This window comes from Dermacentor silvarum, chromosome 6 (assembly GCF_013339745.2).
Source record: "Dermacentor silvarum isolate Dsil-2018 chromosome 6, BIME_Dsil_1.4, whole genome shotgun sequence".
NCBI lineage: Eukaryota > Metazoa > Arthropoda > Arachnida > Ixodida > Ixodidae > Dermacentor > Dermacentor silvarum.
The window spans coordinates 124,060,226-124,085,173 of record NC_051159.1 but is presented as its reverse complement, the minus strand read 5'-3'; the positions used below and the strand labels follow the sequence as shown (position 1 = coordinate 124,085,173).

Below are 24,948 nucleotides of genomic sequence, written 5' to 3'. Positions count from 1 at the left end.
TTCGAGGCCAATTTCCTCCTCCTTCGTTGAAAGTTACATTTCTCCTGGAGAGTTTCATCACCGGCCTCTGACCGCGGTGTCGGTCCCCTCGGTTTGCCTTCGCAAAGGTTGCCTTCCCAGCTGTGATGTTATCGCGCCTGCGGCTACAGGACCGAAGGCGTCAGCAATCCGTTTTATTTCTGCTGCTTTCTAGCGCACCGCAGACAGCGCACCGCCAGCTTGCACTGACGCAGGACGCGGCCGCACCGTCCAGCCTATTTGCTGGTGTTTTTGCTGCACGCCTCTTGTATTTTACTTCTCCGGCGGTGAAGACGGCGTTGCGGGTTTCAGAGCCTGCGCCTTTAAGCGCTGACACAGCGAGCCAACGATATGAACAATGACGCCCGACTATTTCACAATGTTCCTTTGCCCATTGTGTTGTGGATGAAATATAACGGTGAAGCCTCTGATGAAATTGAGAAACAAATATCGTCTCGCGACGCTGTGCTCGCCCGGTTTCGCACAGCCCATTGTATGTGCTCCCGAGAAAACGAAGCACGGTTTCGTGCTTAGACTTGTTCGTGCTTATACCTATGGCTGGCATCCCGTAGCACGCCGCTGTGGCATCGATATTGGGAAGAAGTAGTTCGATATGTTTATCAATATTGCCTGAACGCTTGATCTCGAACAGCGCCGTTCAACGTAGCATATTTTGCCCTTTGATGATTGCAGCGTCGTAGTGGTTTACACTGAGTGATACTGTTACCTAGGAGTTATCTTCACCCAAGCCACTTCGAGGTAAGTGATTTCATTCCTGTCTGTTCGACGTAAGCACGTAGTCGCAGGTCACGACAAACGAGAGTTCGTGGCCAAATTTCGGTGTGTCGTACGCAGACACTTCCATCATTTTGGTTAACTCTACTGCGTAGCACAAAAAAAAAAGGGCGAAACTTGGTATCTTGAGTGTTTTCTTCTTTTAAACCAATTGTGTACACGCTATGATTACTGAATCCAGAAGAAAGGGTTGCATATGTATACGAGTAGGTTCACTCCTTCCTATCCAATACGTCGTCGTCAATAATTTGTATAACCTCGCTTTGAGTAGTGCTGTGTAGTCACCATTAGAGCGCTGCTAGTAACCTAGTAGTGACATTACGAAGAAAAAGTCTTGAGCATAGCCATCAAGAATTCTCAGAAAAATGTCGTACATCCTATATTACAGTACAGGAGCGTGATGCAAAAACGACAGCCAAGGCTGTAACAATGTCTTTGTAATCATATTCTCATTCAGCAAAACGATATTAAATCATTCATTTCGCTGGAACACAAGGGCACAGCACCCCAGAAAAAATTGTCGATGCTGTCTTTTTCTCATGTCCCCAGAAATATTTGCCAGGGGTAGAAAATTCACCCTTGGGAAAATTGGTGTGACCGGTCATGGAGGTTACGGGATGTGCGGCTAACTCTATCATGCAGGGGAGTGTCCCTGTTCTCCGTACCGAGAAATAGGGCGACACTTCTACAAAATCACCGCAACGTATTAAATTTTTTATTTTATGTGAATTTTTTTTTCTGTAAATCAGTATTATTTCTTCAATTTGAAAAGCTGCGTTGTTAGTGAATATACTCATCTTTCTGTGCTTTGTTCGACTGTAGCTGACCTTTCTACTGAAATCCTTGCTGTTTAATTCTTGCTTACATCGGAATTTCCACTGTAGAATTTTCTCTCGATGAAACATCACTGTCGGCTTCGCAAGAAAGTACCGCGCTAATTACCGGTGTGACGAAGACGTTAAAGAGCTCACCTTCGTTCTTTCTTTCTTTTTTATGCACTTTCGTTCGCTTGCAACGGATCACGAGTTGCCGTATTTTTCGTCCCGCGGAAGCATAGGACAGGTATAACGAGGTGCACGAAATACCGCCAACCGGGCTCTCCTTTGCATAACGTGTCACTCAATTGTGCTTCTCGCGCACGAGAACATATGGCAGGTGGGACATCCGGTCTCCTGTGTTATGTTGGTTTATTCGGGGGCGCTTATTTTATTTTCTCGGTTGTGCAGTTTCTCGGTTTAGGTTCATCGTTGCTGGGGCGAAGAATTCTGGCCTCTGAACGTGGGCGTGACACGCACTGCACGTCCCAGGCCTCTCATTATCGCTTGCGTATGCACGTACACTTTCACAACGCGCCGACAAAGTCGTCGTCCAGTCGCCTCCTCAAAGTTTAATCTGATTATCCGGCGAGTCGGAAAGGCCGCCGAGCCCTCAGGAACGACGCGAGGTGCATTCAGTCGGCGTTCGTTTGGACATCGTTAATTATGAAGCCAAAGAGGCGACTCTGTGCGGAAGCATTCGGCGCCGCAGTTCCAACCGTCATCGGCTGAAGTTTTTCCGGCCGAGTCCGGGGATGATGGCAGGCTTCGGGGATGAACTCGCTTGCGGAGGGGGATGCCGTGATAGACTCACTCATTTCAGCCGGATTCCGCGTCCCCTTTCCCACCACCAGCGCCATTCCGATGAAGCCAGCGTTCACTCCGGAATAAGCTGCGTCCAGGCAGAGGAGGCGATGGTACAGGAGAATGGGCGGCTTTTCAAACGATTAGCGGCGCTGCTCGGAGACGAGCTCTACGCCGTCGTCTTAACCGCGCGCCCCCGTTAGGTGGTCAGCCTCGTACAACGTTGTCAGGGCGCCTTCACACCGCGTCTTCTAGCTCAGGGTGACGACAGGTCCCGCATAGGTGGCGAAATATTGCAGGCGGTCATAATTAATCGGTAGCCCTCCACAACGGTGCGCCTCATAATCAGAACAGGTTTTGGCACGTAAAACCCCAGAAGGAAGAAGAAGAAGCAGGTATTACTGGATGTACAAAGATATCCGAGTCTCTCTGATATTAGTAGTCTTTATACAGAGTGTCCCACGAAGACTTAAATATATGCAAATGCCACGTAGCTGGACAGAACCAACGTAGTGTTGTTTGCCGTCGCTTGGAGATGTTTGCCGTCGCTTGCTGCGTGAAAGAAGCCCGCGAATACACGCAAAGTGACTCAAGTGACCAGTCGCGCGGCAATTTTGCGTGTATTCGCGGGCTTCTTTCACGTTCGGAAAAACACTTTTATTTAGCACGTGTTGAGTAACAGAAGGCTGTATCGGGTGTTCTCCATATTGCCCTACAATTTTCTCATTGACACTTTTCATCTTATTATAATATTTGAAGGTTGATTAATTAAATGAGACTAATTATTTAGTTAGGCGGAATGAAAAAAAAGTTATCTGATTATCTCCAAGTGACTACAAACAACATTACCTTGGTTCTGTCCAGCTACGTGGCATTAGCAGATTTTTAAATACTGGTGCATGATAGTTTCCTGGCCGATGCCGGATCGCTCGTCCTGAGCTAGATTGCTTGCCGTGACCACTTATTCGGCTCCATTCGGTCGAATAAGGCCATATTTGTCAATACTTACCCTTTAGACCAAATAATGTAAAAAGGCCGTGTATAATAATAACCTGATTGTCCCGTACGGCATCGTTGACATTGAGGAACCCTAACGTCTGTCTGAGAGCCTTCGTGCGAGTGTTTGCAATTTAACTGAAGCCGCTTGTGGAAGACATCGAATCAGGTGAACCCCTGCTTAAATGTTTCCATTTTTTCAAAATTGCATGATATGCCTTCTTTTTGGATGTACGGGCTACCCGCTACTGTCTGCAAGACAAAATTCTTCAAAGCTCTATGCGTATAAGATGAGTGTTCCTTGGCGATTGCTCAATACGCGGGAAATTGAACTTGTATTAGGGTGAATTCTTTTAGCGCATAAAAGGTGTTTATGCTACTAAGGGGACCATATAGCATACATATATCTTTTTTAAATTTCTTTGTTGTGGTTGTCGATGTCGTTGCGTCGGGAGAGTCCGTATGACATAGATATTTAGACACCGTTGGTCACTGCAGGATAGGGAAAACGACATCTTACAGTTGTTCTAAGGGTGTAGATTTGCATGGCAAAGTGGTTTCTTATACGCTGTGTTGTGTTGCTTAAAGTGCGTTCTTTTTTCGTATTTCTTCAATCGGATACAAATATATTTAGCTCATATGTTCCCATAAAAACTTCAATACCACGGATTATTTGCAGCTTTCAAGCGTTACTAGATGACAAGTCCTAGGTTTGGTAGCGAATGGGAGCGTACACATTAACTCTAGTACAGCGAACACCACGATGTGACATCTATTTTGTCACCATTACAAAGGAGGAGGAGGAAAGAGAAAGGCAGAAGGCAGGGAGGTTAACCAGAATAACGTCCGATTGGCTACCCTACACCGGGGGAATGGGAAAGGGGAACACAAAGATGACAGGGAGAGTGAGGAGGGAAGGAAAGAAGGGAAATAGCGGTGAGTTCGCTGACGCGTGTGTTATTGCACTAATAGTCACGGAGCGGGCAATTTTACACGGTAAAATGATGACACCCGGTACGTAGCTGCACGAACCACGACACATCCCAAAAAACACTGCGGCCTCATAAACTCTACACCGGTCGTTCTTTCCCATATTCTCTATATATAGAGGGCGTTGAACGTCGCGAATACGGGATGTGCGGACCACTCGTTTATCTTGACTTTCATTTTTCTTTCTTTCTTTTTTTTCTTTTAAAACAAGCCTTCCCGAACTGTCTTCCCTTATCATCTTGTGTCCTAATACAAAACTGAAAGAGAGAGACTGTTTCCTAAGAGGGTTAAAGTGGAGCAGTGTGGCGCGCAATATCTCACAACGACTTTTTCGCGTGGATAAGCCGAGCTAAGACAAAGGCTTCGCGGTAGAGGCATGCCGGCTGGGAATTCGCCGAAAGTTGGGACGCGAGGCGAGACGGAAGCAAATGGCGAAAAAGAATCTGGTCCTTCGTGCGCGGTGCATTTCTTTCATTTTGTTGCACTTGCTTTCATGGCCGGCCTTTCAAGCGATTCGAGTAATTACGTTTAGTGAACGGGCGTGACATACGTGCCTTGCGTGCTAACGACTACATGGGAATTTGCTCGTCTCTTTGTTTTGTGTGTTAGTTTATTGCTTGTGCGTGCGAGGCAGATAGGAAGGCAGGAAAGGCAGGGAGGTCTACCAGAAGCAGGTTTGCTACCATGCACGGTGGTTAGGGAAAACGGGGTTAGAAAAAAAGTAAGAATGAGAGAAAGAAATCAGGAAGTACTAGAGGCGCTCACTGAAGACGGTAGAAGAAAAAAAAATAAACACAACAATGTTTTAACAGTCTTCTGATAGGATATAGAGTCACGTCCATGTTGGAGTACTGCCTCTTGCGACAGAGATCGGTCGTCGAACTTGTTGAGCAGAGCGGTAAGTGAGCCTCTCTGCGCACAATACTGCGTACACTTGCATAGAAAATGGCTGACGGTTTCCTGCTCACCGCAGTGGTCACTGGCTGCGACGTCGGTCATTCCTATGCCGAAGGCGTAGGCATTGGTGAACGCCACGCCCAATCGTAGTTTCCATCAAAGGGTCGCGTCTCTTCGGGGCAGTCCTGATGGTACCTGAAGTCAGGGTCCAGGGAATGTAGTCACGTATGTCTGAAGTTGGATGCGTTTGTATAATTGGCTGCGGCGTATCCATGTTTACTGCAGAAATGATTGTGGTTTTGTGTGTGTATTTTTGTATAATATGCGTAGGCAAACGGGAAGCTAGATGATGGTGAATGGAAAGCGGGAACAACGCCTTCTATTGAGAATAGCGTGTTTGGGAATGTTTGTTCAATCCGCCGCGATAGCTGAGTGGCCATGGCGTTGGGCTGTAGAGCTCGAGGTCACGAGTTTGGTCCTCGCCGCGACCGCCGCTGTCTGGTGACCGCGGAATGATGCAAAAGCACTCGTGTACTGTGCATTGGGCGCACGGTAAAGAACTTCACGTGGTTGAAATTAATCCGGAGTTCCCCACAATGGCATGCTCCATAATCAAGTCGTAGTTTCGGGACGTAAAACCGCCGAATTTATTTCTTAATGTTTGGTCATTTCGGCAATAGCTTGTTCGTTTCGCGGCAACAAGTAACAATCTTATTTATAATATAATTATTTCTTCCGGCGAAATTGTTTCTATTATTGATATAATGCTTACTACAGATTTATTACTCACGAGGAAACGCTTGTCCAATAGAAGAATCCATCGGTCATCGCTACATACGGAATGCTACCAAGGCTTACTAGAATACGTGTGTAACCGTCTGCGATTTCACATAGAGAAACTAGACAACACGTATCTCTTGCACTCTATTAGCGAGCCGAGCTTCACAGACTGCCTCGCGCTTCGTGTGGGAGGAACACATATTTAATTTTTCACTTATATTTCGCAACAAGCCGGCCGTTTGCGTTCAAGGCCGCAGATGTCTCACGCGATCGTGAGCGCAAAGAGAGAAATTTCCTTGCGTCCTATAGCAAGAAGTGCCTGCTTCTCCCCGAGAAGAAAGAGAGAGAGAGAGAGAGAGACAGAAAAGAAAACAGCGATGACGCCACAACGAAGCAGCGACGACTTGCGGGCATTGTGTTGGTGCGGTGAAAATGGACGGCCGATTGTGGCAGCCCATCTGGGCGGTGGACAATGGCACCCCAAAGCGTGATTAATCCGCTGGCGTTCAGGTGCGGCTGTGCGTCTGCAGTGAGTGGCTTCTTCGCTCCGCTTGACGTCGCTGCTTCGAAAGCTGCCGGCGAATTTAGAAGCTCGGCTGAAATCGCTTACTGATGCACGGAGTGCGCGTGTCTTTTCCATACGCGCATAGACGTTGGATGGCCTGTGGCTGCGGTGTATCTATATTTACCGATAGAGTGATTCCGAAAGTTAATGAATCGAGGGATGAAAGTGAGCCTTCTAAAGAGAGAGAAGCAGAGAGAAAGAAACAAAGAGTCAAAGAAAGAAAGAAAGAAAGAAAGAAAGAAAGAAAGAAAGAAAGAAAGAAAATAAGAAAGAAAGAAAGAAAGAAAAAAGGAAGAAAGAAAGAAAAATGTGGTTGATCCCTCTTATATAGGAATCGGTATAGAACACGAAAGTGAAACGTGTCTTCACAGAAGTAGTGTAATGTTTATTGCACATTGATATATAATGTCTATTGGTGTTTTGTGGCTAAAGCGCCCTTAGGCGTTGATGCACCCACGCTGACGCCTGGTGGCACGTCTCCTCCATCACGACTACCAACGTCGATGACCATGAGCAACCGTCGTGCATATGGAAGCTGCACTACGCTGCACACGCTAGCACAACGCGAAAGACGAAGCACGTAACTGACACACTAATACAACGCGCAAGACAAAGCACGTAACTGAATCGTCACCGAGTCAAATCAGCGCGTACAGCGCGTCGTAATTGCAGCCTCCGCGATCAACTTCAGAAACACTTTCAGAGCTAATTGCGGAGGCCACGCTCCGCTGTGCTGAGTACGGTGAACGCCACCTAGGTGGCGTTGGTAGTGCTTCTTGATGCCAGCGTCCCTTCGAATGCTGGCATCGAGGCGTCGTAGTGCTGAGACCACCGAAGCGTTCACTGTCGGTGCGCGTTAGTGTCATAATGCAGTACTTCTCTTTTCTGCTCATAGGCGGCGGCACCGCCCCGAGCAAGAGCGCGGGTACACGGAGGAGTGTCAGATATATAAGGCGCGTCTGTGTAGCTCTCTGCAAATGCGTTTGTGGCGCAATGGGTTAAACGCTCGGCGATCTGTCGTCGCGGACCGAGAGGTCGTGGGTTCGATTTCCAAATTTTGCATGTTTGTGGAACTTTTTCTTCTGGTTTCTTTCTTTGTATTATGTTCGTGTACATTGTAAGCTGACGTATTTCCGTGACGGAAATACGTCAGTGAAGTCTTGGTGGACCCCGGCATAAAACACTTTCGTGTTAAAAGAAAGAAAGAGCAGGAGGTTATCCATGCGTTACACTGCACTACACTGGAGGTGTTAGCTGTCTTACATAGGGAGAAGGAGTGGGGTGAAGACAGCGTTCATTGCGAATTTTAAGGTGGTACGACAGCCGCAGCGGCCGCATTCTGATGGAAACGAAATGCAAAAACGCCCGTGTGCTTGTGTTGTAGTGCACGTTTAAGAACCCCAGGTGGTCAAACTTAATCCGGAGCCCTCCACTACGGCGTGCCTCATAATCAGAACTGGTTTCGGCACGTAAAACCTCAGAAAGAAGAAGAATAATCTTTAGAATTATTTTTATTACCCGTATGTCAGCAAATGATGGCGGTTCTTAGGAGTGCCGGCTGCTTCTCTGCTTCAACTATCGTAAGTTCAAGAGGGGAAAAAAAGAAGACAGGCGTTATTAAAGAAGGAGGAGGAGAGGCTGTTATCATGCGAAGGCGGGTCGAAGCCGGCGAAAGGAATGCAGATGCAGTTTGGAGTAAATGTCGATTATTCTCAGATATACTGACTGAAATCGATGAAATGTGCGCAGTATACGCCGGTTTATTGAAAGTGAGTCACGCGATGTGAAAAGAGAGAGGAAAGAGCTTTAAGGCACGTCGGATTCGTTAGGTGGTGAAAAGTCTAAAGGCTTCACAAGGTCATGCGTTAGGTCGAAGAAGGTGTTGAATTTCTCTTTGCTGAAAGCTGCCCCGTCAAGGTGGTATACGCTTGCTGTTCCGTGCGTTGAGCAGGCGTCTGAGCAGTACGATGGCTTTCCTCGAGAGGCTGGTGCTGTGCAAGAAGTTGGGAGACTACTGCGTAATACGGCTTTGCTGACTCGTTGTTTCGTTCCGATGCCCTTTGGTCAGAGTCTCTATGCGAAGGATCGGCAGATGTACGGCGCGTAGTTATGGGCAACATACAGTTTGTTTCAGCGAACACTTTCAAAATTTTTAAAGGTTGCCTATGGCAGATAGCACAATTCTAGTTCATGAGCTGGTCTACTCGAAGAGGCGGACATTACTTGCACAAAACAGTGAAATGCATAATCGACTAATTAACAAAAGTTCACTAATTATAGTCCTAACTAATTACCTTATGGCTCATATTGCAATTTACACATTCTAGCCATCGAGTTCGCAAGGAGGATCCACTTGGAAATAATTCTCAGGATGGCACCAGTTTCGAGATATTAATTCCCGAACTTTGCGGAGAAATTCATTGGCGTTCCGGTTACTTTTGTTATTCAGTGCATAAAACGAGGTTTTGTTCAGGAGATAGGTTATGATGAGGTGCTTTTGAAGTAAGAGACGTTATGACGCATAGCCATCTAATAGGCAGCAAAAGCACCAAAGCAGATGAATTTTCCTGACGCTCCGCTTCACTGTTACCATCTGCATCGCTAAACTGCTATGTTTGCAGATTAGATAGATAGATAGATAGATAGATAGATAGATAGATAGATAGATAGATAGATAGATAGATAGATAGATAGATAGATAGATAGATAGATAGATAGATAGATAGATAGATAGATAGATAGATAGATAGATAGATAGATAGATAGATAGATAGATAGATAGATAGATAGTGCAGCTTTCACGATAACCCAAACCATGTCCGAAATATCTTTGCGCGAGACGTGGACAGAAGTTCTGAGCGAATGAGCAAATGAACCGACCGACCGACTGACTAACGGAAGGACGGACGGACAGACAGATTGATTGATTGATTGATTGATTGATTTGGATCGGGAATCAGTTGAAAACGTTAGAAGCACGTGCCTCATGCTACTCGATTTCACTTATGTATGGGCTAAGGCGCTTTGAGCGATGAAAATTACTCAAAAGGTCTAAAAAATACTGTTTTAACTTTCTTAGGTGCTAGAACGATGGTGGATGGTTTGACGTCATACTTCAGCGCAAGGGTGAAACATTTGTGAAGTCTTACCACCGCAATGTCTCAAGAATAAAAAAAGGGAATTTTTTTTCTAGGTTAAGAAACGCATGCAGCTACGCTTAATCCGTCCTGTTCTAATAACTATATACATCACCCGCACATATCATTGGACCGGCCGCGCTATCGCTCTTCCTTTCTTACTCTAAACACCACAAGTGATAAAAAAGAAAAAAAATTCAGTCTAAGCTAGCACATCGGTGCGTATTAAGCCGTTTCTGCTAATGTCACTCAGCACCACGAATAACGGAGCAAAACTAGATGACATGCCTACTAGCCTCACAAAGTTTTTGTTTCTCGTACTTAGCTTCGGTTTAAGGCTTAGAAAAAGTCCGGTCTTTCTATTCCTTGTTTTTTTTTTTCATTGCGTTGATTGGGCTGGTTCTTCACATGCCATGCTACTAAGTACAAAACACATTAGTTAACAAATTTTCAATAAGTAAACGAAGCAAACGGCGTACCTTCCGTTAGATAATGAACTGACGTGTCAAAGTTGTTTTCGCTTGTCATTTTGTTCGAAGAACTTCGGAGAGTTACGGAAACTTCTTCCGCGTGTCTCGCTCATCTGAGGAAGTTAAAAAGGATCACGAGCTGATAGTACTTCAACACAGCAGACAGAGCTAACAAGGAACTGATTATATGTGATATAATGTGGTGTCAGCTTCGCGAGAAAATATCTTGATAAAGAAACAGTCACAAAAAATATTTCTTTCCGGTAGAAAAATTGTTCTGATTGAAAGACAAAAAAAAACTGTAAATTCGAAGGTTCTGTCACTCCTGATCAGGAAGAGCTTAATAGAAGCATGTCCCTTTTTTCTCCTTTTCTTTCTTTTTTTTTTTGCAATCGAGTGAGCTTTCCTTTACCTTAACCTGCGACGGCGCATAAGCTTTATTCTGCAAGTTTTCGCAGGCTGCTAGGCAAATTGAGCTCCTTGTTTAGGGCTCCTTTATTTTTATCTTGTCCAGAACTTCGCTCATTCTGTCCCCGTATCGCGCAAAGATATTCCTTACATGGTTTGGGTTATCGTGAAAGCTGCATGCACCACAAAGCTGTACTCCATTCAACGGAATTTTCACCATGTACACGTAAGTTATCGAGGAACTTGCAATAAATTAAAGGCCTGAAACGTAAAAACTCGGGCTTGTCGTCGATAAATGACACCTCCGGACAAAATATGTCGACAACGCTGTACGTTTACTGAGAACGCGTCTTATTACTATGACCCTCTCCTTTTTTTCTTTTTTTTTTGTACATGTGAAAGAACGTAAATGGAAAATGAAACATCCACCCAAAATTACTTCAAAATTACTTCTCTCCACCTAGCGGATGTACACTGAACTATTACGTGAAGCATGAAAGTGCGCCTATACTTTTGCAGTAGGCAGTAACCGACACATCAGCTTTTTGGCTTTCGGGTAACATTGATCACTCATAGCGCCTGAGTCCATCTGTACAATTGAAACGGATTAGCTGAAAACACATGTTTCGAGCGTCTACATCTGATTCCCTAGCTCAATTAATCAAACTAGCACTCTCCAACTTGACAGTTACGGGCTCGACTTACGCCTCGATAAGCAGCCTAATGCATCTACAGAATCTCAGAAACGTAACGTGCTCACTGCTCAAAAATTTCTAATGTAACCACCTTCAATATAAACGCATTACCGATAAAGCTGCGTTTCCACAACAGTATGTTTGGCGTGCGGCCAGTACTGCTACATTCATCCAGTATTCTCGGCCCGTGGGGAAACATGGCCCATGTGTTGAGCGCAGTGTTGTTAAGAGCAAGAGGCCTTAATGAGGCTTTGCGAATAGCCTCATTTGTTTGTATTAGCCTGTCCGTGGGTGTACGAGCCGTTTATCTGTTAGTGTAACACTGTGTATATCATATTTCTCACGAAACACCTTGGGTCGCCGTCCGCCACGGTGAGACCTCCAGTTCCTCGTTAAACTCCGTATCTCTCTGTTTACCACACTAGGTAGCGCCTTCGTTCAATGAATTCTAAGTCCTTATAATCTGTGTGTGAATTCCCGTTTAATGAATAGCCGATGTTGTGCAATTAACGCCTCGAAATGCATCAGATTATGCTCCATTTCCTGCGCTTCGGAATGTAAAACATTGACGAAACACGGTTAACATTTGCAGAGTCTTTCGGGAATTGCAGGAACAGAAATGTTTCCATGCTCCGAGAAATAGCGAAAGAAATAGAGTTCGAGCTCGAAATAATAAATGCTCCGAGAAACAGCAAAAGAAATGGAGTTCGAGATCGAAATAACAACATTATAACGTGTAGTAGGTAAAGTGCAATAACACCATACGGGCAGTATAGGTCGTTATATTCATGCCGCGCTAGCAAAACAACTCGGTTTCATGTAGTACACGCAAGAGATCCGTATCACATCTCGGGGTCAGACTCTGCGCGAGTCTACTGCAACGCGGGCTTTCTGCTGAGCGCGTTCTCTGCTGATTACATCTTGTGTGCGTGCCTGCGTGGGTGCGTGTGCATGTGTCTTCTATTATCAAAAGGTTATGTTCCTGCATCTCGCTATACTACCTTAGAAGAACATGATCTGGAGTTCTTGTATAAACACAGCGACTGAGGAATGCCACACGTGGCCATCCGGAGTACATGTTATGAAGTTTGTTTGTTTGTGTGCGCGTATGTGCGTGTGTGTCTGTGTGTGTGCGTGCGCGCGCGCGGGCGTTTGTACGTGTACCGGCTTGCGAATCAGATGAATGCCATATTTTAGTATTATACTTGGTGCACTGGCAATAAAATCAAGATATGCTGCTTTCGGTTAGACAGGGTCTCCTCATGCGCTTTACGTGTGGTGCCGTCAGAACTGAAACCTTGCCCTTTGCACGCAGCAAGTAAGCGAAACAAATAATAAGAAACTCTGCACTGCAAGCACACTCGAAAGTTAAACAAAGAAAGCACTTATTGATGCAAAGAACAGTGACATAACTGTAATTTGAAACAGAGCGCTTTTATAAAGAATCGATGAAACGTGTGCCTGCTGCGAAAAAGAATTCTCTGCACAGTGGCACTGCTTAAGGAGATACGGTTAAATGATCTGAACTATATCATTACAAAAAAAAATTAAGTGCTCCTGTTTCCTTTTTTATATGTGAAAGCCTCCCCATGAAATTCACGCTGTAAGGCTTAGGGAAAGTACTCCCGCGACCATGTAGCTGTAAGTAGGTTTGAAGCAGCAAATAAATCAAAGTTCAATTTTATATAGTGAGCAGGTCGCTCCCGACACTCATGTTCCTAGTTTTGGCCCCACGCCTTCAATTGAGAAACAGCTTGAAAACTGAGATCTCAGTAGTAGCGAAAGAGTCCGGCACACTTTTCCTTGGATCGTTTCGCATATCTTCGGTTGTGCGCGCGGAGTTATAAATGAACAGGCGACTGTAATATTTTCTGATAGTTTTGGCAGAATAAGAGGAGAACGCTTCTCAACTACATTAACTACATGCGCGGCGAAACAAGCGAAGCAGCTCAGCCTTACCAGAGCACGGCAAGCGACGAGTAAAAACTTTAGAAAACAAACGAGCAATGTCGTAACTACGACAAAGACTAGCATTCACTGAAGGGCTAGATGGTTTTGGTTTTATCAACTAGAATGAAAGCTATCCTGCTTTGCAACACATCTATCATTATAAGCCGAGTGGCATTGCCAAAAAAGAGAAAAAAAAACATTGAAACTGAAGTGTTGCATCATTTATAGCTTGCATGCATGGCTACCGTGTTGGAAACCATAAACTTCTATCAAATGAACTCCTTTCCATTGTCGTGAAGTAGCCACACTGATTTACCGAAAGGAAAGGATGGAGAACAAGGTAGTTTCTATTTGATTAAAGTCTCGACCGACATGAACGTGCATCGCTGATGAAAACATCGTAGCGTAAGCCAGCGGGGTGTTGGCTTTTGAACAAAAAACATTGTGAGCTGCAAACGGTAACTTATACTAAGTTTAAGTTATGTTGAGATCGTGGAGCCAGCGAACTTTCTCATACACGTTTTTCGTTTATTATTGCACAGCGTGTCATTGTACAGAAAAGTGGCTCAACGTTTAAACTAATGTTCTACAATCAGAAAAGGCGTAGCCAGCGGCACGTCAAGCCAACAACCTGCTTTACACACTGCTATCAATTGCATTATCTGCCATAAACGAAGGCGCATATTCAAATGCACCCGCCTTTTCATAAGACAGGTACTTTCAGTACTGATTTTAGTCCATCTGCCCCAATATCTGTCGCTCTTTTTTATCCTAGTGACCTCTCCCAATCGTTGTGCTTTTAATTGGTGATGTGCACCGCCTGTGTTTATCCATGGGGGCAATCGTGCACAAATGAAAAATGGATTGGATATATACGAATGGACCATCCTCAGCGATTCTCGGGTGTTACTGCTGAACATAAAGCGTGAACAAAAGTGGCAATGCCTTAGTAAAGGAGGTACAGAAAGTATGTGCAAAAATAAGAAAGCTTCACCACAAAATTTTGTTTTTACTGAGCTTCTAGTCGCTGTTGAGTTCCGGAACACTCGTCGACAATCTAGCAGGCGCAGTATGCACAACATATGACATATCTGACGCATATTTCAGAAAGCGTTGGACTCGAAATTTTGTGCGCATTGATTTGTGAAACGTCAATGCACCTGCATACCGAAAGTTTAAATTTAGTGCTTCTTTGGCGCAAGCGGTGATACATCGCTGCATTACCAACAGTGTAATTTAAAAGAAAGCAGATCCATTTTTGTCGCATTTAACAACACACGCACAACTTCAATAACCTACTAATCTTTCTGAGGTTCTTAACACGCTTTCAAGTTTTTCCTGCAGCTACTACATGATCGTGTCTTCGAACAAGTCCAATGCCGTGGCGTGCCGTTAAAAGCAGAATCCTATATAGCAGCACAGATTTTGTGAAATTTCATGAATCGCGTGCGGTGAAAAATAAATTCAGAGGCATTCGCCAGCACCACTTGACACTGACCACGCGTAGCTTTGGTACTTCAGACTAGGGAATCAGTCAGCCTTATTAGTCCTCCTTATTGGTCAGGCATCTGAATCCCGAGCCTATAAACACGGGGTTGACTTGAGCACTGTTTTTTTTTATGTTCACCTCGAAGTTCATTGATTGGCAAAAGCGAGCGAGCGCGTGCGGAAATTGCGTGTCGGGCGGGTGTGCAGTTGGCATCGCACGGCCCGTTGCACCGAGCCGGCACGCGTACGCTAACTTCCACGTCCTCCATTGAGCTAATAGCATTACGTCTCGCCAAAGCACGGACCTGCGCTCGCTGGGGAGTCGGTGACCTCGAAAATTCAATCAGCGCCTGCAGTCACGCTGCCCGGCAGGGGGCTCTGGCAGCGCCTCCATGTTGCCCTTCTGGCCTTCCTGCTCTTCTCCTTCTCTTGTTCGCGTGCCCTCGAAGAACTTTGTTGTTTTTCTTTTTGTTGCCGCTCTATGTTTCGAGCTATAGGCTTAACCGGCAAGATCGAGCTACATAAGGCATGCGTGTGCGGACAGAACGCATGATTGCATCGAAGAAATCCGTGTGGTGAAAACAGCGGTGTCTCGTGCGCGGAAACTGCCGCTATCTTCTCGAAGTGTTTTGTTCCCCGGGTTGCTTGTTTTAAATGGTGTAGTAGCGCACTTTTTGCGACTCTATATGATGATGACGATAACGACTTAAAGTGCTTACGATGAGCTTGTCGGTATCAGCGGTGTTCATCCTAAGCTATCCACGAGTCATTCACGAGTGTGCTTCATGATGCATTGTTCATAATGGTAGACTCATCTAGGCTTCACATATGTGTAATGATTGAAGGTTGTATGTTATTGATGTTGAGTCATGCAAGTCCGTTAACTAGGTGTGAAAGTGACTTGTGTTCTGCAGTTAAGTGTTACAATATATTGATAAATGAAATGATGGCAAAGTACGAGACAGCTTTGTAAATTATGGTGTTAGAAAAATGAAACTTTATTTATCGATCTTCATTAATTGCAGAAATTTAGCGATCTCTTTTTAGGGAAACACGGACTCCCTCTCCTAATTTGGGTTAGGTGCCCTTCTGTCTTACTGCCTGTCTAGTATGAAACAGGGGTGGTCATACTTCGGATCCTTTCCTTTAGACCTCGGCTCACCGTTAGCTTTCAGTTTCTGGGGAAATTGTACGCGCGGCGCACGTGCACACCCCGTGTTATTCGACAGGGTCAAACCAGATGTATTAAACAAACTACGGTGTCTGCCATACTTGAAAGCTGGCATAGTGTCTGCATCATATATATGTAGATGTAGATGTAGAGCCTTGAAGTTACTGGCACATACCCACTCTGGGGGATTGGCCAAGAACCGGGTAGTTTGAAATAACAATCAGAAGGGAGATGGATAAAACAAAAAAAACATAAATGTGGGAATATATACGCATCTGAGAATGAATAATTAGAATATATCAAATGACTTGAATAGAATAAGGAGTAAATGATGAATTAAAAAAAAGAAGTAGATAGCAAGTCATCAAATTTGTAAAAATATTTCGGTACCCTAAGCCGTGATTCTGTCATCTAAATCTTTCTGACCCTGTAATGTAATTCTGGATGGCATCTACAACCTTCCCGTCGCTGTGCCCAAGGGTAGAGGCCCCCAATGATAGTAAATTTTGAACATTTAATTCTAATCTAAGAAGGCGGAACGATGTTTCTAAGGTTCTTTTTTGCAATTCAGAATACCTCTGACAGACAATGAGAAAGTCATCTAATGTTTCATGTTGTCCACAATAGGAACAGTTAGGTAAGGGAACCAGACCAGCTCTGTGTAGGTAAAAATTTTATCCTCTTCCTCTCGCTCTTTCTTTTTCTCATAAAAATGCGCACTAAATCGATGGTGGTTTAATCAAATGAAAGCTTGCTACTACAGCACCCCCTGACACTTGTTGATGAAGGAGATGTCGTCTTTTTCAATTTTTGTTGTTTTTAATAGGAAACAGTTTGGTTCAGTCTAAAATGTCTTACTTCACATTTTAACAAACAAAAATTAGCGTAGCTTGCACTGGAGGCGCAATGCTAGAGAGACAGCCGAGCTGATGGGCACCTAGCTAGTCTTGGCTTTTGGGCTAGGCTAAGCACTAGCAAGTCATCCCCAGTAATTTCCGCAATTTACTGATTATTGATCGATTATTGATTAGCTATTGATTGGCTATCGATTGGCTACCGCAAGGTATGGGCAACGTATTTGGGCTAGGCTAAGCACTACCAAGTCATCCCCAGCACTCCCCGGAATTTAGTGAATATTTGTCAATTATAGTTTATGTATTGATTGGCTATCGATTGGCTATCGATGACTGACTCAGCTTAAGTTGTCCCCACCATGCTTAGGTGAGCCAGTCTCAGCTTCGCTAGTTCACAGGGGTATGTGCCATTGCGCTTGAATCTTTTTTGTACTACCGCCAGGATTGGCCCAGAGCCCACTGTTTTTCTGTTAGCGCGCTACAAATTACAGCCGGCTTAAACCGGTCCGCTGTTAAAAAGCCCAATGAAGCAAGGTGTTTCGAAGCTGGCTTTCCGCATTGCGATGGCTAGTGCAAGGAAGCTCGCTTCCAGGATGCGAATTATTCTCAACATATGCGTGAAAGGTTGCGTATTGGAAGTACTGATAAATACACACACGCGCGCCCACACACACACACACACACACACACCCACACCAATGTACGAAAAGTCAAGCCTAGGTCCTTTCAGTTTGGATGTGCCCACAATATGCTTACGGTGACTGAACGAATGCAGGGATGCCATAGCGCCCCAAAAAATTAAGAATATGTTAGATAAGAATTAGACAGTTTAGTTCATTGATATAGAGGGCATTTTTTTTTTCATAAATGTGTTGTAGCTTTGTCCACCCAACAATCATACGTCTGGAGCAAGCACTATTTTGGTTGTATATGTCATAGTTTGTGTTTTGCTTCATGTTTATTTTTTTCATCAAGCCAACTGTATTTCATTGTAGCAGCACACACTGTATCCACGGCGAATTGTGTAGTGTATGCGGAAATAAACAAGTAATATAATTTTTGTATTGTACGAATATTTATACAAACTGTTAAAATATGTTGTGGATAATCGAATGTGCTTTGGCAGCACATTTCGCGAACGGGAATAATATTTGTACTTCGGCCATACATGGGGGATAAAATTTTGATTGCATATCCCAAGAACCAACAGAAATTATTGCCACATTATTCCGAGCAGGGCAGAAAGAGTAAGGGCTTAAAATAAACAAAAGGTAAGTGAGGGAGGCACTATACCAGTTGGAACACGTTCGGCAACTCGGTCACTCAGGCTAATCGATCGCATAAACTGTAGTAATGTCATTGCACTGTGCGCACATTTATTTCCCGCTTACGCTCTTCTACCACTTCGTCGGAAGAGATTTTTGTTTCCTTTTCGTGATTCCCACATTGGGCATACCATATACTTGGGAGGAAAACGTGCTCGAGGTTGTAGCGAAAGCCTACGGGCACTTCGGTGTTCCGAAGTAAGTCAGTGAAGAAAGACTGCTTTACATGTTTCTGGGCAAAAACTATTCGCATTGGCCATTGTTAGAAAGTACCCGTTCGCGAACCCCAAAATGTCTGCAAAAGTTAATTCACCTCAAACAAGTTATTTCTTTAATCTTTCTTTCGTTCTTTTCTTGCGAAAGCTGTTTCACGTTAGATGTGCAATACAGTATAACCTTAACATGCGCCCGGACAAATATATCTGTTTACTACGTCCTGGCATTCTTTCGTGGCTAGTCAAAATAAATAGATAAACGAAGGCGCAAGACAAGGAGCAGGAAAATAGGGAATGGCGTTTGTCGCACATCATTGAGAAAGGATCGTGCAAAATGAGGAAGCGCCGCTCCAGGCCGCAATCGCTGTGTCGACGGTGCCCGTCTTATAAATAGCGCACTGAACGCCATACTTCGTGATCTTTCCTCGCCGCGTTTTCGCGAAGCTTTTTTTTTTATATCATCCTTTTTATCCTTGCTCGAAGCTATCGGCGAGTGATACAGAAAATGGAATAGGGCCTTAAAGATGTTTCATACACTAAACATACTAACTGATATTGAGGGAGAAACTAAACGAGGGTCAACGTCATGCCGCAAAATTCCAGCCCGCAAAGAAAGAGATCAAGGAAGAATTAAAGAATTAAAAAAAACATGGCAGTTTCGCGATGATTATCGTTGATGACTTCAACGTCTATGGTAGAAAAGCTGCGCGAAAATCGCCACAAGAGAGAGCGAACTCTCTTTTTCTCGCGCCGAAGCCAGCAGCGCGAACTCAAATTCAGCCGTTTCGCAGTTTATTTCGGGAAGTATTACTTGGTGCATACGACGAAACACAATGGTTTTACACATTATTTTAAATGAAAGGTACGCTATTGAATACACAAGATTACAGAGGGAAATTATGGACGTAGAAATATAGCGTTCAGGATAAACAAACGTTTTATGTAGAACCCATCTATCTTTAATATTGATGTCAGAGCGAGAGCATTTGATAGAACACTCTGCTCAAGATTCATCCCCATGAGCATCATGATTACCGTCGTCACCATGATTATGGACACTTTTCATCATAATCATGAGTGTTATCTTCATCATGTAAAAGATCATCATTATCATAATTACCATGGGGATCGTAGTGAAGCGCCGTTATGCGATGTTACTACATACGTATAGTGTGCGCACCATACAGAATTCTGGCACCATCTAAGGGGCCTTCTAAGGGGCACCATCTAAGAGCACAGACGATTACTGGCACATTAGCACGCGCTTACGACAATCACCGCTTTCTCGCCATATTAGTTGTCTTGAACGTCTGCTGCGAAAGAGCGAGCAATATCCACGTCATTCTACATGTGATCTCGAGCTGTGGATGGAGCTCACCTCTCCCATACGGCTGCAGCTTGGTCCAGGTCTCACAATTTCCGAATGATTTTTCGTAACTCCTTGAGCAGTAGTGGGTTTTACGTGAATCAGATTCCGCGAATAACTCTGAAATACAGGCAGGTGACAAATCGTTCTCATCAGCCTGCTGCTGAAGTCAATAGCCGGAAAAAATATCCCTCTTTTATTAAGATGAGAAACTGAAGACACTGATAAACGAATTCCTTGGAAAGAGATATAGCATGGAGCCGAGGAATAAAACCGGCAAGAGAAAACCGGGTATTTCTTGCTTTCCTGAAAAAAAGGGGGAAAAAGAAAAAAAGAAGAAAGAAAACTGTCCGAGTCGACAGGCCATTATCATGATTCACTGTAGAATGAGTGCATCTGGAGGACCTAAATCAGCATAGGCTCCTCGGAGAGCGTTTCTCGAAAAAGCCAATGATTGCATAACAAAACAGGCACACGCTTTATACATTCGAGGAATAAATAATCTACGTCGCGAAACTGGCGCACAGTATTAAAATAAAAAGAAACTCCTGGAAAAGTTTGTGCTTCCGCTAACAAGGACAAATAGCAGCTGTTCTAAATTTTATGGAATCGCTTGTAGCACTGCGGTTCACAGTCAAGCAGCTGATTATCGTGTGATTCTTATTTCTACATCAGAATATGATCGTGGCAAAGAAATATAAAATGCAATTCATGTCATGCTACACATATATATTGTTTACCTGGTAAAGCGACAGAACGAGGCTTAAGTTAGCCCGTTGTTATTTATGACGTGATAAACACGTTCGAAGAGAACATAAAGCAGACGGATTTCTTTTTTTTTTCGATTTTGCACAGAATGCTCGTCAGCGTAGCAGCAGGATTACCTACGGCAGTGAATGGTTAAGTAAGATAGGTATTGAGTGTTCGAATCTTCGGGTCGCCTCCTGCTTCCAGAGAAGAATAAGCAAGAATGTTGAATTTTCTTGTGTTTGTTCAAGACGCACTAGTTCTCCACATTTGGCAGTGATGTCGCTGCGTGTTCTGTTTGCAGCTCCAACGAAAGGAAGAAAGGCAATGGGACTTGGGCAATGGGTCAAAACGTTGGCCCCGGGCTCCTTTGGTTTACCCTGTGTTGATGAGTTGAGTGACATCTGTATTTTACGGCAGATGCAGTCAACGAAACCACGGCGCTTACAACAGCTACGAAGAGCTGTATCCGGTTTACCACTGAAGCCGCAACAGACGGCCATGTATTGTGCACCACAAAGAGTACATATTTACGAAGGACTCCGTACGTCAAAGTGGTTCGTAAAATCACAACCCAGCCAGTTGTGATAGTCAACATATTATTTAAAAAATTAGTAATAAGTTCTAGGGTTTTACGTACCAAAACCACGATATGATCATGACGCACGCTGTAGTGGAGGACGTCTGATTAATTTTGACCACCTGCGGTTCGTTACCATGCACTCAATGCGCGGTACATGGGCGTTTTTTTTTTTTAATGCATTTCGCCCCAATCGAAATGCGGCCGCCACGGTCGGGATTTGATCCCGCGACCTCTTGCTTAGCAGCGAAACGTCAAAGCCGTTAAGCAACCACGACAGGTAACATAAGTTATTAGCGAAGACGACCGGCCAGTGACAAAATGTTCTTAAGGAAGCAAATCATTTGTAAATTCGGGCCAAGGACCTGGATCAACAACGCCGTTTCTGCGCATAAACGTTACGCAAGAAAGAGTGTAGTACCTTTTTAATATAAAATGGAGGCATAATAACAAAGAAAAAGAAAACATATTAAAGAGAGCGATAGAGAGGGAATTAAGGAAAGGCCACGTCCTGAACGCGACAGCGAAATGACGTGTCAGAACACGCAATCAGACCTCACGGTGACATCACATGTAGAGAAAACTGCAAGATATGCACACGACATTTTCGTTTCGCTCGCGAACGGCTTGTTCAGGACCTGGTGTTGATGTTGCACAAGCGACACATCAGACTGGACGCAATGCCTGTCACCTACACTGCCTCGCTGAGGACAGAGCAAAAATACGAACATGCTAAGCCTCCCTTTCCTTGCCTTTGTTTCTCTTCTTTTTTTATTCTTTTTTTTTCTCCCATACGAAGAACTGTGGGCACAACAATGGCGTTGGCTTAGTCTGTAACAGATTGTTCACGTGGGCCTTTTTCGCTAGTGGGTATTGTGCTTCTTCCCAAAGAGAGTACAATGCTGGGCGTTGCTCCTTCTAGAAGGATCCTGCGGCGGCCATTGGAGCAACGGTTGGTAAAGGCAATGTCCACTCGCTGCCACTGACCGGGCATTCGTCGCTGTGTTCGTCACATTGTTAAACTCTTGAGCTAGTCTCGTGACTGGCGGATACAACTCATCACCACCTCCCTTAGCGAGGCCACCTTTCGGTGATTGTGCGACCACCTCGCTTATTTTTTTTTTGTCTTTTTTTAAATTTTCGGTTATTGTTCTCGCTAACCCCCCTCCCCCGTCTTCTTGGACAATCACCTTTCTTGGTTTGACCCTTGAATAAACTTTACTTCACAGTTCATCGCGCGTTCACAGCAGCAATACGCCGCACGAAACAATGCACTTCTTTAGTTTACTTAGGCTTGAACCTCGAACTTGACATCGCGTGACATGCGGTACTTGTTTCACTGAACTCTTTGTGGTCGTTGACTCTCACGTGGACGCCGCACGGCAAACCGTAATTGGACAAAGATGAGTAACTGAGCTGGTTGAAAGCGGGCGTAGCACCTAGGTTACGACCTGAGGAGAGTGGACAAATAAACTATTTTTTTGCTTAGAGATTTCTTAATCACTTAAAAACGAATACCTAAGTCGCGGTTCTGAAGCCAGGCTGTAATGGAGCCATAATTACTTGGCTGAAATCTTGTGCGTAGCATCATTTCTGAGAAATTTGTCGTGAAAATCCGTGAACTTTTTTTTTTCGGAATGCAGTGAACCCATGTGTAACATAAAATGCTGATAAGTGTTAACTGGAACATCGCCGCATTTCGCCACAGTCGTCCAGCAAGAGGGTGAATGTGATGGTGTTGTGAGGTTATTATATATATAGTCGAAGAAGACAAACTAGTGAAATACAGCTATAATAACTTTTCAACAGCTCGCCCTGCCTTCGTCCAAGTAAGTTTTTTTTTTCTTTTTACTTAGTTAGTTTTCTTCAACTGCATATACCACGAGATCCTATGATTGTATATAAATATGTAAACTTGTTAAGTAGCTTATTACATATATAATCTCGATTTCTAAGGCTAGAATTCAAAATCAAGTTACCTTTCGCAGTGATAGGGACCGCCAAGGGCCCAAGCCGTCATTGAGCAAATAAAAAATGTATATTACACATAGCCTCTATTGCACATAACCAAAACACTCGCAATGACGTCGAACCGCGCCGGCACGGATCTCCCACTCCTCTGCAACGCTGTCTTGCACAGAGAAACAATGAAAGACAGTGCCTTCTTAACGACCCCCCCCCCCCCCCCCCCCCGCCCGATATTGTGGGTAACCGTGGCCATCATTCACCGGATCTTCAATCATCGAGACGGCGATATACGATATATTCGTGTTCTGTGTCTCTCTCTTTCTTTTTTTTCGACCGTTGTGGCCACTGCTTCCGCCCTGGCGTACCTCGCTACACTTTTCGTGGATGAGCGTGGAAACAAAAGGGAAAAAAAAAGGATAATCCATAAGTCGGCGTAAACGAGCTGCTAGAGGAGTAAGCTTCGACGAAGCGCAGCAGCACCTGCCTTCTGGTTAGAAGACGTACCGATACGTCCTGGGCTTAGCAAAAGCCAAATCCCGCTATAATGCGGTTGATAAATGCCTTCCGAGCTGATATCTCCTGTTGCCACTCCTGCTGGCCGCGAGCTCATGTGTCAACTGGGCTGTTCGTGGGTTGCCACACAGTTTGCAACGCCAGTTCTGCCCTAGAGTATCTTTATTTCTTTCTTTCTTTCTTTCTTTCTTTCTTTCTTTCTTTCTTTCTTTCTTTCTTTCTTTCTTTCTTTCTTGCTTTCTTTCTTTCTTTTAGCTTGTTCTCCTGTCCGTCTTTCTTTCATTCTCGCTCTGTTTTCTGTTTTCCGTCTTTCACTCGCTCTCTTTAGTTCTTTCTTTCATTCTCTCTCTCTTTTTCGTTCCTTCTTTCATCGTCTTTCTTCCCCCTTTTACGCTTTCTTTCTCTTTCTGTCTTTCATTCCCTGCATTTTTCCTTCTTTAATTCTCTCTTTCCTGTCAGACAGTAAGCTGAGGCCTGCCACTGGAGCTACACGCAGTGGCTAATGCTCTCCGATTCAAGCGATCACGTACGTTGTGCGCTAATGCATAAAATACTGGATATGCTTGCGTTTAATCCGGACGGCAAGCGTTACCTCCGTGATAGAATAACTGGTGCATGTATCGAAGGCATCGATAGCCCGATTGATGTTCCCTTTAGTTCAGCATTAGCGGCATCCGTGAAGGTATCTTGACCAGTTCTTGCGGCGTTTTGGAGAGGTTTGAAATGCTACATCATTCCAAGTTTTCGTGATTTTGTTAAAAAATTCTTAAATTCAGTAATAAGGCTTTGTTAACACTGCTTTTATCGGTGTTATTTAAGTGAAACGTATTCGTGTGGGTCCCTTTCGAAGTTGATGAAGATGCAGCCATGTGAAGGGCAAGCTGAACAATTATTGCATATATATATATATATATATATATATATATTGGTAGGGGGAGGGAGTAGAGTGTTGTGACGTGGTATTTCTTGAAAGCTTTATCTTTCCCGAATACTGACGTTACTGACAGATTTAGAAGGCTCATCTTGAAAAAAAAATGCCGCAGTTTCACCCGAAAGGCGAAGCATCAGTTGCGATAGCAACTTAGTAGAGAGCTATACGGAGTAAGGATAGTAGTTTTATCAGCTGTATAAACTTGGACATGCAGCAGCACCAGCAACGTGAAGACTGTTGTCGACGCCGTCGCCGTTTTGCCCGCGTTCGCACCGAACGCGCGCGGCGTTGGTGACTGTTGCCAGGGCCTCAGGGGGCGGCTCGGAGGTTTATATAATACATTTGGTGCCGCAGCTCAACGTTACCTCCCCTCCCTCCCTCTCGCCCTCCTACCCGTCCCCCCCGCGGCCTTTCGTGCGACGGAAGACGTCGCGTTTGCTCTCTCTCTCTCTCTCTCTCTCTCTCTCTCT

General features: G+C 44.5%; 1 protein-coding gene across 2 annotated transcripts in view; it reads left to right on the top strand.

The window, feature by feature from the left end:
* Positions 1–24,948, top strand: part of LOC119455930 (dopamine D2-like receptor) — a 388,566-nt gene that overhangs the window by 173,578 nt on the left and 190,040 nt on the right. Inside the window, exon 1 of one of the 2 annotated variants that reach the window (XM_037717475.2) lies at positions 474–777. The exons of the other annotated variant lie outside the window; for it this stretch is intronic. The gene's annotated coding sequence lies outside the window, so the exon portion shown is untranslated. Of the gene's footprint in view, positions 1–473; positions 778–24,948 lie in introns of those variants that run through there. 2 annotated transcript variants of the gene reach the window in all.